Genomic DNA, 12,917 nt, shown 5'->3' with positions numbered 1-12,917 from the left:
GAACCAATCTCTGCAAATGCTGTATTCTTTAAGTAAAAACGGTGGGTTCTAGAAGACTTCTTGTAGCAGGTCAAACTTTTGCTAGACCTTGAGTGATGGGTGCAATATTTGGATATTCAAGAAAAACAGTGACATTCCAGAGAGTGAGAAAAGTGAAGACAAAATTTCAAAGGTTGGAAGCCATAAAGACAGAGGGATGACTAGAGGGATTATTGTGGGGAAGAAGGTTGAACGTTTTCTCAGTGAAATTCAGTAAGTTCAATAAAGTTTAAAATTCAAGACTTAAATTTTCTGAGACCAACTACCTTCATTTACTTAAAAGTATGATGCTTGATCACCAATTTATTAATCTGGAAAGTGAAGATACTAATAAAACCTTCCATAATTCTGTAATGTCGTAAGGATATTAGGAAGATCAAAAGTGATGACACATGTAAAAGTCCTTGTCAACTGTAAAGCGTTATTCATGTGCTTTAAGTTATATGATCTTTGGAATGGTAAAAAAAATGAAAATTAAACAATCCCCAATTGGTTTATTAGCTAGAAGTTCTGGCTAATAATTCAATGCAATGTAAATATGAGTGTAGAGGACCAAATTAAATTTTTGTAGTATCACAGATTTCAGTTATCTGTATTTTCTTTGGAGCAATTCATTATAGTTAACCTAATATTGACTCCATATCAATATTAAGTACTTCTTGGTATAAATGCTAGGATATTGTTTAAATAAAAAAAAGAAACAAAAACAATGTAAGAAGGAAACAAGCCAAAATGTTGCTTCTCAAATTATGTGCAACATGTCCATTAGAAATAGAAAGCAGTCTAACAAGAGGGTTTACTCTATACATGTTAAGCCAACAAATAAGCAAACAGAAAACACAGACTACAGTGGGATCCCTAAGTTCAGAGCCTATGATATGGGAGTTTTACAAATCTTGTTTAATTTGACATCCAAACAAGAAATATCTTTTTTGCTTAATGATGCTCTCAACCTGTTCTTATGCTCACAGGGAAAAGAAGCCACAGTTTTTCAGTTTTGTTTGTAATATATATATATTTTTATTTTTCAAAAGATTTTCACTCAGACATAAAAAAATGGCAGTTGATAGAGACGTTCAACCTCTAAGGGCTCTGAACCTTGAAAGAAAAGGTATGTACATACATTTAAGTTAATGTCTGATATACCCAAGCCTACTAACTTGAAATTCCTTTTCAAATCACTGTGGTTTGTCATATGAATATCCAGAACAAGACAGGTATTTCTTCTTTTCTTTTACCTTGCCTTAGTAAGTCTGCTAGTAAATCTAAAAGCTTAGCAATATGTTAAAACTCCTCACCTGCCATGAACCAATAACCCAAGTGATTTTCTGTTAACATTTCATAGTAATCCAAATAAACTTTTGAATATAGTGAAATGAACAGAAAATCTGTTGTTATTTGATCAAGGCAGGCAGAGTGGTAATTTTCTTTGGTTTTCTGTTGTCTGAAATTCATGTATCCTATTATCACCAGGCAGGTGTTTTCTTCATGTCAAACTTTGCACGATCAAGCTGTTATCACACTTATTTCAGTGACACTAAATATGGTTGCCTCAATTAAAGATCTGAGACTCCTAGCACATTCTTTAGGAAAATCCAAAAAAATTCAGTCACAGAACCCATTAAAACCCTTATCTGTGGTAGGCCTGCCTGTATCAAACATATCAGACAGCAAGGAAAAAAAATTTTTAAATTAAATGCATAATTCAAGATATTACCAAAGATTGATCTATTATATTGTTGTCCTTGCAGCAAGAGTGGAGGCCCTGTATATAACCATAAATAAGATAAATCATTCCTCAATAAGATGTGTATACATTTATATATCCTGGTTAGTCCATCATAACTCATGACTATAGGAATATGGTGTTAACCTCAGATATTTTTCCTTTCCAATCTTTTTCACCATCATTGTTACCCAGGTAGCTCTTATACAGTGCTTACTACCATGAGTCAGGTCTAAAAACTAAATATGTACTTTAACCTCGACAACAAACCTTTGAGGTGGGTACCATTATTTTCTTCATTTTACAGTTGAAGAAGCTGAGATACATGAGCTAAATGACTTATCTATGGTGACATAGCTAGAAAGTAATAAAACTATAATTTGAGCGCAGGAAGTCTGACTTCATGGTCCATGCTTATAACCACTCTTTTTTGCCAGCCGGGATGTTAATCACAGTTAACATTTTGTTATTATGCTATAACAATTAGTATTGGATTTTCCATATAAAGTCTATCTAACCAAATAAAACTGGGAGAATGGTAGAGGTAGTGAGGGACCATACATTTTGGATGATTGTCATCTCACAATTTCTTGGAGGCTTTCCAAACTTTTCTTCTCCATGTTCTGAGAGTCTGTTTCTCCCCTACCTCCAACCCCTTGAGCATCACTAAAGAAAAGAGCCACACTCCCAATGGCTTTTTGGAACATATCTCTCAGGTCTAATGAGGTATTTTGCTCTTCACATTTTCTGTTTCTCTCTGACAGGAATGCTCTCCACAAACTGTCTCCCTTCCTCCCTGTCTCCATCCTCCTCAGTCTTTCTCTATGTGGATGGCTTCTTAGTAGCGGTGAAGGCCAAGATCTGAGGTTCCTCCTTCAAAAAACGTCCTCTGGTTGATCGATAGAATTTAATCCCTACTACCTTCCTTCCCAAATGAAAAAGAAAAAAAAATTAGCTGCTCTACAATCAGAATCTGGCCTCACTTTCAGAGCTGGGCTATGTTATTCTCCTATCACACACTATACCAGACTTGACAAGGTCATCCTGAGAGCATGATAAAATGAGATAGGCAAAATTTTGCCTAAGCAATGACAAAGAAAGGCAACATCACGTGCCAAAATACTAAATATGCCCACCTCTTTGCTAAAATGAGTAGCTGCTGCTTCTTTACCAGTTATAACCTTATTCTTGTTCTAGTCTCCCCTCCATGTAGATAAAATTCTTTAAGATACTGTAGTGTAAGTCCTAAAATTAAAGCCCAATATTATGTGTTGCTTTAATATCTGGTGGAAATTGGGAAGGATTCAAATAACCTTCCCAAAGTCTCTCCCTTCCACTCTGCTCCCATACATAAGGTCTTCCAGCCAAACATCCCTCTTTATCAAATGGATCAGATATTGTTTTTCCTTATTCCTGCATAGCAGGTTCCACTTTCCTATCAGTCTGTAGAATGATTCAAATAAGCCAATCACATCCTCCTAAGGGAACCAGGGGTGCCTCATCCTACATCCTGTTACAGCCCTCTGGTTATTTGTTAGGTTCCCAAGTATAACCACTAGGTGGCCCTGTATGGTGTCCCCTTCACCCCTGGGCTGAATACAGTTAATAAATATCAACCAATCTCATCTGCCTAATGAAAGGTGTTGTGTGTTTGGCATCCCATGGTCCTAGGGTGAGGATCTCAATCACATCAACAGAGTAAAGCACTCTACATGGGAATACAAATTAGCTCAGCCACTATGGAAATCAGTATGGAGACTCCTCAAAAATTTAAAATAATAAAAATACCACATGATTCAATAATTCTAGCATTGGGTATTTACCCCCATCCCCAAATGAAAAAAGGGTACTAAAGATATACCTACACTCCCATGTTCATTGCAACATTATTCATAATAGCCAAGATATGGAAGCAACCTAAGTGTCTACTGATAGGCAAATGGATAAAGAAGAGGTGGTATATATACACAACAGGGTATTACTCAGCTAACAAAAAGAACGAGATTTTGCCATTTGCAACAATATGGATGAACCTAGAGGGCATTATGCTAAGTGAAGTAAGTCAGACAAGCACCATATCATTTCACCCATGTATGGAATCTAAAAAACAAAATGAATAAAGAAAAAAAGCAGAGATGGCCCTATAAATACAGAGAACTAGAGATAGCCAAAGGAGAACTGGTGGGGAGATGGGCAAGAAAGGGTTAAGGGAAGTTCAGGCTTCCAGTTATGGAATGAATAAGCCACAGGGATGAAAGATGCAGCATAAAGAATATAGTAAATGGTATTGTAACAGTGTTGTATGGTGACAGGTGGTAGTTACACTTGTAATGAATATAGCATAATATATACAATTGTTGAATCACTATGTTGTACAACTGAAACTAATGTAGCATTGTGTATCAACTATATATGTCAGTAAAAATAAATACGATAAAAAATACTTAATATAAAAAAACCCAAGCACATACTCAATTACAGAATTGTTGCTGCTTTCTGACAGCATCTCATCTTAGAGCAAACTTCTGCTTCCTTAGATTTCCCACATCATCCAATCAAAGCCCAAATCCTATAATAGGTTTCATCTAACATTCCCTTACTGACACACACTATAGTTTTACATGCTGTGTGTTTTCCTTTGCTGAAATGAACAATAAACCCTAGTTTTCAACTATAGTGTGATTTTGCGATCTTTGCCTTGAGAGCATTAGTATAACATATTACTGTATAGCACTTTTGATTATTTGACATTCATTTTTTTTTTTTTTTAAAGATTTTATTTATTTATTTGGCAGAGAGAGATCACAAGCAGATGGAGAGGCAGGCAGAGAGAGAAAGGGAGGCAGGCTCCCCGCTGAGCAGAGAGCCCGACGCGGGACTCGATCCCAGGACCCTGAGATCATGACCCGAGCCGAAGGCAGCGGCTTAACCCACTGAGCCACCCAGGCGCCCTTGACATTCATTTTTAATAACCTTATACACTTGGTATGTATAGCTCCATTTCAAAAATATCGCCTTGACCAGGTTAACTATAAGTCAGAAAGGCATGGGCCTTGACATCTCTATCTTTTGTTGTATCCATAGTACCTAGAACATAACAAACAACTCCTTAATATTTGTTGAATGAACAGAATGAATAAATTGGGGGGGGGGGTAGATCTAGACCCATAGTTGGGATACTTTGAGTACAGGGATTTTTCTAATATAGTAACTTTTTTAAAAAAATTACATAGTCTCCTTTGCTTTCTTTTCATTGTGTACATTTGAGCGATGTCTCAATATTTTCTGCATTCAGTTTTTTTTTTAAACTTAACTGTACATATTCCACTTTCCTTCCTGAGTTTGAAGGCAACAGGAAGAATATCTTTGTGTCATATTTAAAAAGACATTAAAAAAGAAGACCCATAAAGGAAAAACATATAGCTAATTTTTAATTTAATTCTAGAGGGATTTATTAGTCTCTTCAGGACTTAAGGTAAATTCCATTATTCTTAATGTTATCAGAGGGGTCAACTACCCAACTGTATTCAGGCACTTATGAAATTCTATTGGATTTCTTCCCAATACATACCTTCTACAGTGAAAGAGAACAACAATTTTCAGAAATTTTATAATTTCACACCAGTTGAAATCATATTTAATATTGAACGCTTCTGATTCAACTTCACAGAAAAATTCAACATGATGCAAGATTTCTCATGTTTAACAAGATTTCTCAGTAGGAAGAGTTGATTAAGACATGGGAGAGGAAAGTTTCTTAGAAAGTAGGGCTTCTATGTACACCTTCACCACTAATTTGTTTTGTGGTATTAGAGGAAGTCACATTATTTCTTCCTGCTTTAGTATCTTTGGGGAAAGGGGTTTTAAATATCTACCACCTAGTTACTTTTTGAGAGATAAAGATTAAGGTGTAAATACTTGCAAAGCTTTTTGAGTCCTAAAAGGTTTCCATGTAACCACTGAATCTTCTCAAATTATGCTGGATCCACAGTAGAAATGTTAAATATGTTATTCTAAGTATCCTTCATGGCGAGGCTCTTAAAATCTAGGTCAGGAAACAGGATTTCTTTAAGACCTGAGAAAGACTTTTTTAACTTCCTCATCAAACAACAGGTAAGGATTTTTTCAGTGAATGAATTAAATAACACCTTATCCCATATTATCTATTTTTTCCCCCACACATGAGATAGCTTCTTTTTATTTCTGTTTTTTTTAATGACATAATTCCTTCAAATTTTTGTGATGTGCATATAGTAAGAGGATGCAAGACAGCAATCCAGAAGCATTAAGAATGCAATCATTCCAGATGGCTGAAAAGTTGACTCTTGACTTCAGTGCACTCATCTCTGCCCCCTGCCCCAATATTTGGAAAGTTACATTGTATTTTCATGCTTTGTTTGTGCATGGAAGTGTTTCTCCACACTAACTTCCTAGATGATGGGCCCTTTTGTTCATAATCAGCATCCAATTTCACAGCCCAGTCAGTTGTCTGGAGTGGCCAGCTTCTGTAATCATAGTCATGCCTACAGTGCTGCTTCTCAATGCACTTTCCAAACAGCATTTGATGTTGATGCATGTATGCTGTCTACTGGCAAACACATCTATTTCTGTCAAACAAAGCCCTGCATTTGATAAAAATTTGTCTTTGTTTATTTACTTGAGGCAAAAGGGGACTTTCATTGTGTTACAGGGCTTGCTTTTCAATAAAATTCTGCCTTTATTATTAGGACACATGAGAGTGAGTCAACATGCTGGCACCAGCTGACAAGAAAATATTATCTGATTGATTCATTAATAAGAATTTAAGGATGCTAGTACAATAAACATTCCTTTAAAAGTCTGAGTTGACTGCTCCTTGCTTCATGCTTCCCTGTTTTCCTGGATCAACTATGATTCTAGTGCTAGTGTCTCTTGGTTTCAACTATTAACTCATTATGTTTTTCCTTACTAACTTTAAACATCTTAAAAGCAGAGACCATATCCTTTTTTTGTTTTTATATCTCATCTTTTACAATTTTCATTTTGTGTTTTAAAAATTTACATGATATATTAATATTACAGTATTAATTGTAATGATTGCGTTTGGGGAAAATGTTTAAACATTGCTGGGCATATCACAATAAAAACTAGTATTAAAAACAAATATTTACATGACAATAGGCTTCTTGTAGCATCATGATGCATCTGAAGTAAGGCAGGAGTAGCCAAATCTATGATATACTTCTACTCCAAATTCCAGTGTGTGGATTTTTTCCCATCACCACGAAGCAATTCTATACCAGCTTGGTGTCCTACAAGTCAACTCAATTCTGACACTCTTAACATGGAGATCCCACCAGGTAAGTGTTTAGTACTACAAGACTCCCCCTTTCTCTCCATTTTATTTTATTTTTTAATTTAAATTTAATTAACATGTAATGTATTATTAGTTTCAGAGGTAGAGGTCAGTGATTCATCAGTATTATATAATATCCAGTTTTCATTACATCATGTGCCCTCCTTAATGTCCACCACCCAGCTACCCCATCTGCCAAGGCCCCATCCCTTCTAGCAATCCTGTTTATTTCTTATGATTAGGAGTCTCTTATGGTTTGTCTTCCTCTCTGATTTTGTCTGGTTTTACCTTTTTCCTCCTTCCCCCATGATCCTCTGTTTTGTTTCTTAAATTGCACATATGAATGAGATCATATGATAATTGTCTTTCTCAGCTTGACTTATCTCACTGAGCATAATATGCTTTAGCTACACCTAGGTCGTTGCAAATGGCAAGATGTCATTTTTCATTTTTTCGATGGTAGTACTCCACTGTGTAAGTGTGTGTGTGTGTGTGTGTGTATGTACATATAAGTATATATATATATATATATATAGTATATATATATATATATATATATGCTTTACATCTTCTTTACTCCCAAAATATAAATGTGATCTGAAATGGCACCCCAATGTTTATAGCAGCAATGTCCACAATAGCCAAACTATGGAAAGAGCCCAGATGTCCATCAATAGATAAATGGACACAGACCATATCTTATTGGTCTTTATACTTCAGCACCTAGCAAGAGTCCTAGCATCAAATAGGTACTCAACAATTTGTTGAATGAATAAAACTTCCATATGCTTAAACTTTATGGGTACATCATCAAGGAGGGGTTGAGGATTTAACTTCATGATTCAAGCACAAGATTATTTATTATTGATTGAATTTAATTCTTTCTTTCTTTTAAGATTATTTATTTATTTGAGAGAGAGAGAGAACACAAACAGAGGGAATGGCAGGCAGAGGGAGAGGGAGAAGCAGGCTCTCTGTTGAGCAGGATGTTCCATGTGGGGCTCAATCCCAGGACTCTGGGACAGAGATGGAGGTAGACACTTAACCAACTGAGCCACTCAGGCAACCTAAATTATTTCTTTTCAATTGAGATACTTGGCACACAATGTTATATCAGTTTCAGGTATACAACAGTGATTTGACAAATCTATATGTTATGCTGTGCTCACAAGTGTAGCCACCATCTGTCACCATACAACACTATTACAGTACCACAGACTTTATTCTCTATGCTGTGTACCTTTTATTCCTATGACTTACTCATTCTAAATGTAGAAATCTGTACCTCCTACTTTTTATTCTATTCTGCTAAAACATGCTCCCAAATGCAATGCTGTCCTCAAGGAGATTAAAATTTTCTCTTCTTCTGACATCATAAGTTCAGTACATTATTTATCTACTGAATACTCTTATTCACAATATTTTGACTTTTCAAACACTGATCCTATTCCCCAGAGCACCTTTTTAATCCAGTGTATTAGTCTCTACCAGATTGTCTCTCACACCACTTCCTTTCTTGCCTGAAAGGAAGACCCAAAAATTTGCATTTCAAAACTCTGTGTGATGATCTATCAAAACTGATTCTCCATTTGGCATCATAAAAATAGCATGGGGGGGGGGAGAGCAAGATGGCAGAGGAGTAGGAGTAGGAAACCAAGTATCACTTGGTCCCAGGAGTTCAGCAAGATAGCAATCAAACCATTCTGAACACCTACAAACTCATCAGGAGATTGACGAGAAGAGCAGCAATCCTACAAACAGAAAATCAACCACTTCCAGAAAGGTAGGACATGCAGATAAGTGAACAGTGACAGAAGGGACTGGAGACTGTGGGGGGAGGAGCTGGCCCCAGGCAAGCAGTAGAGCAGTGGAACACAAAATCGGAACTTTAGAAGTCTGCTCCCCTGAGGTAGGTCACTCCAGAGACTAAGTGGGGGGTGGAGCCCTCGGGGGGACAGTGTGGTCACAGGACCTGTAGGGTCACAGAAAGACCAGGGGTGCCTGAGTATGGCAGATTATCCATGGATCGGAGTGGGGAAATCAGTTGCAGAGACAGCTGAAGAGAGGTTTCTCTGCTCGGGCTTATCTTAAACCATGATCTAAGGCACAGTCAGGGCACTGCTCTTTGAGCAGGGACCTCACATGTGGCAGATCTGAGGAGATGCCCTCCTTCCTCCTCTAGGAGGAGCAGCGTGGGAGTGCATGGGAGGAATCTGCTAGGTTTGGAGACTCCAAACAGGGATGTGCGCCAGAGATAGAAATGCTCGGTCACAGGGTAGGTGAGCTCAGAGTGCAGCCGCAGACCAGGGAGATAGGAGTGATTGTTTTTTCTGAGGGCGTCCTGAGGAGGGGGGCCCTGAGATTTCAGCTTCTTTGGCCGGAGATTGGGAGGCTGCTATTTTCATTCCTGCCCTCCAAAGCTGTTCAGAAAGTGTTCAGGGAACAAAAGCTCCCTAGAGCGAACCTGAGCAGATTACTCAGCCTGGCCCCTAGGAAGGGTGATGCAATTCCGCCTTGGGCAGAGGCATTTGAGAATCACTGCAACAGGCCCCCTCCCCCAGAAGATCAACAAGAACATCCAGCCAAGACCAAATTCATCAGTCAATGAGTACTGCAAAATTCCAGAGCTACAGGAATATAGCACATAGAATTCATGGCTTTTCCCCCCACGATTCTTTAGTCTTTCAAAGTTAAGTTTTTAAAATTTTATTATTTTCTTATTCAATTTTTAAAAAAAATTCTTTTCTATTTTAATGCTTTTTAACTATTTCATCTTATCAATAACTTCTTAAAAAATTTTAAATTTTCATTGTTATATTCTATCCCTTCATTGTATTTAATCTCACTTTGTATACATATAGGTTTTTCTTTCTTTAAAATTTTGGGATACAGTTTCTTCTAATAGATCAAAATATACCCTAAACCTAGTGCATGGCTTTGCTCTAGTCTCCAACGTGATCACATTCTTTCCTCCTTTTTTTTTCCTTCAACCAACTTCTTATCAATTTCTTTTTTTAGAATCTTTTTACATTTTCATCTTTTCAGTCATATTCTATCCCTTCAACGTGTTTACCCTTACTCTTGTATATATATATAAGTTTCTCTTTCTTTAGAATTTTGGAGGCAGTTTCTTGTAACAGTCCAAAATACACTCAAAATCAAGAGTGTGGCTCTCTTCTATTCAGCAGTCCAATGTGTAGATATAGATATAGATAGGTTTATAGATATATATATTTATCCTCCATTCTTCTCTCCCTGGTTTCAGGTCTCTTCTGATTTTGTTAGTGTATATTTCCCTAGGGTCGTTGCTACCCTTTTAGTATTTTGTTCTCTCATTCATCTATTCTTATTAAGATAAAATGACAAGGTGACAAAACACCTCAAAAAAAAAAAAAAGAAAAGAAAAGAGAGAACAAGATGCAGTACTGACATAAACGGACTTAATCAATATGACATTAGTAACATGTCAGAACTAGAGTTCAGAATGACAATTATTAAGGTGCTAGCTGGGCTCAAGAAAAGCAGGAAGATACTAGAGAATTTTGGGGGGAGAAATAAAATCCCTTTCTGGAGAAATAAAAGAATGAAAATCTAACCCAGATGAAATAAAAAAAAAAAACCTATCAATGAGTTACAATAAAAAATGGATGCTCTTACTTCTAGTATAAATGAGTCAAAAGAGAGAATTAGTGATATAGAAGACCAAATGATGGAGAATAAAGAAGTTGAGTGAAGGAGAGACAAAGAACTACTGGACCATGAGGGGAGAATTCTAGAGATAAGTGATACTGTAAGATGAAACAATATTAGAATAATTGGAACCTTAGAAGAAGAAGAAAGAGAGAGGAGGCAGAAGGTATATTGGGGCAAATTATAGCAGAGAATTTCCCTAATTTGGCAAAGGGAACAAGCATCAAAATCCAGGAGGCACAAAAAAAACCTCTCAAAATCAATCAAAATAGGTCAAGACCCCATCATCTAATAGTAAAATGTACAAGTCTTAGTGACAAAGAGAAAAATCCTGAAAGCAGCTCAGGACAAGAGGTCTGTAACATACAATGGTAGAGACATTAGATTGGTAGAAGACTTATCTATAGAGATCTGGCAGGCTAGAAAGGACAAGCATGGTATATTCTGAACACTAAACAAGAAAAATATGCAGCCAAGAATACTATATCCAGCTAGGCTGTCACTGACAATAGAAGAATTAAAAACAAAACAAACAACAACAAAATACCTAAAAGAATTTTCAAACACCAAACCAGCCCTACAAAAAAGATTGAAAGAGGTCCTCTAAGCAAAAAGAGAGCCTAAAAGTAACAGACCAGAAAGAAACAGAGACAATATACAATAACAGCCACCTTACAGGCAATACAATAGCACTAATTTCTTATCTTTCAGTAGTTACTCTGAATGTAAGTGGACTAAATGTCCCAATCAAAAGACACAGGGTATCAGAATGGATAAAAAAACGAGACACAATGATACATTGTCTGCAAGAAATTAATTTTAGACCAAAAGACACCTCCAGAATTAAGTGAGGGGCGTAGAAAACAATTTACCATGTTAATCAAAAGAAAGCTGGAGTGGCAATCCTTATATAAGATAAATTATATTTTAAGCCAAAGACTATAACAAGAGATGGGGAAGGATACTATACCATACTTAAAGGGTCTGTCCAACAAGAAGATCTAATAATTTTAAATATCTATGCCCCTAACATGGGAGCAGCCAACCATATAAACCAATTAATAACAAAATCAAAGAAACACATTGACAATAATACAATAATAGTAGGGGATTTAAACACCCCCCCTCACTGAAATGGACAGATCATCTAGGCAAAAGACCAACAAGGGCTTTAAATGACACACTGGACCAGATGGACATCATGTATATATTTAGAGCATTTCATTCCAAAGAATGCATTCCAAAGAATACACATTCTTCTCTAGTGCATATGGAACATTCTCTAGAATAGATCATATCCTGGGTCACAAATCAGGTCTCAACTGGTACCAAAAGATTGAGAGCATTCCCTGCATATTTTCATACCACAATGCTTTAAAACTAGAATTCAACCATAAGAGGAAAGTTGGAAAGAACTCAAATGCATGGAGGCTAAAGAGCATCCTACTAAAGAATGAATGGGTCAACCAGGAAATCAAAGAAGGATTGAAAAACTTTGTGGAATCAAATGAAAATGAAAACACAACTGTTCAAAACTTTTGGGGCCCAGCTAAGGCAGTCTGGAGAGGAAAATATATAGTAATACAAGCCTTTCTCAAGAAATAAGAAAGGTCTCAAGTAGACAACCTAACCCTATACCTAAAAGAGCTGGAGAAACAACAGCAAAGAAAACCTAAACCCAGCAGGAGAAGAGAAGTCATAAAGCCCAGAACAGAAATCAATGAAATAGAAACCAAAAGAATAGCAGAACAAATCAATGAAACTAGGAGGTGGTTCTTTAAAGAATTAATAAGATTGATAAACCCCTGGCCAGACTTATTCAAAAGAAAAGAAAAAGGACCCAAATTAATAAAATCATGAATGAAAGAGGAAAGATCACAACCAACACCAAAGAAATTCAAACAATTATAAGAACATATTATGAGCAACTATACACCGGCAAATTTGACAATCTGGAAGAAATGGATGCATTCCTAGAGACACATAAACCTCCACAACTGAACCAGAAAGAAATAGAAAACCTGAACAGACCCATAACCAGTAAGGAGATTGAAGCATTCATCAAAAACTCCCTCAAATAAAGAGCCCAAAGTCAAAGACTTTCCAGGGGGAATACTACCAAACATT

General features: G+C 36.6%; 1 protein-coding gene across 2 annotated transcripts in view; it reads right to left on the bottom strand.

Annotated features, from left to right (window-relative positions):
- LOC309844750 (ephrin type-A receptor 6) overlaps positions 1-12,917 on the bottom strand; it is a 519,889-nt gene that overhangs the window by 209,289 nt on the left and 297,683 nt on the right. The gene's annotated exons all lie outside the window — the stretch shown is intronic.

The sequence above is a fragment of the Mustela nivalis genome (genome assembly GCF_964662115.1).
Source record: "Mustela nivalis genome assembly, chromosome: 1".
NCBI lineage: Eukaryota > Metazoa > Chordata > Mammalia > Carnivora > Mustelidae > Mustela > Mustela nivalis.
Note: the sequence above shows the minus strand (reverse complement) of the source record. Positions and strands in the feature narration are given on the sequence as shown.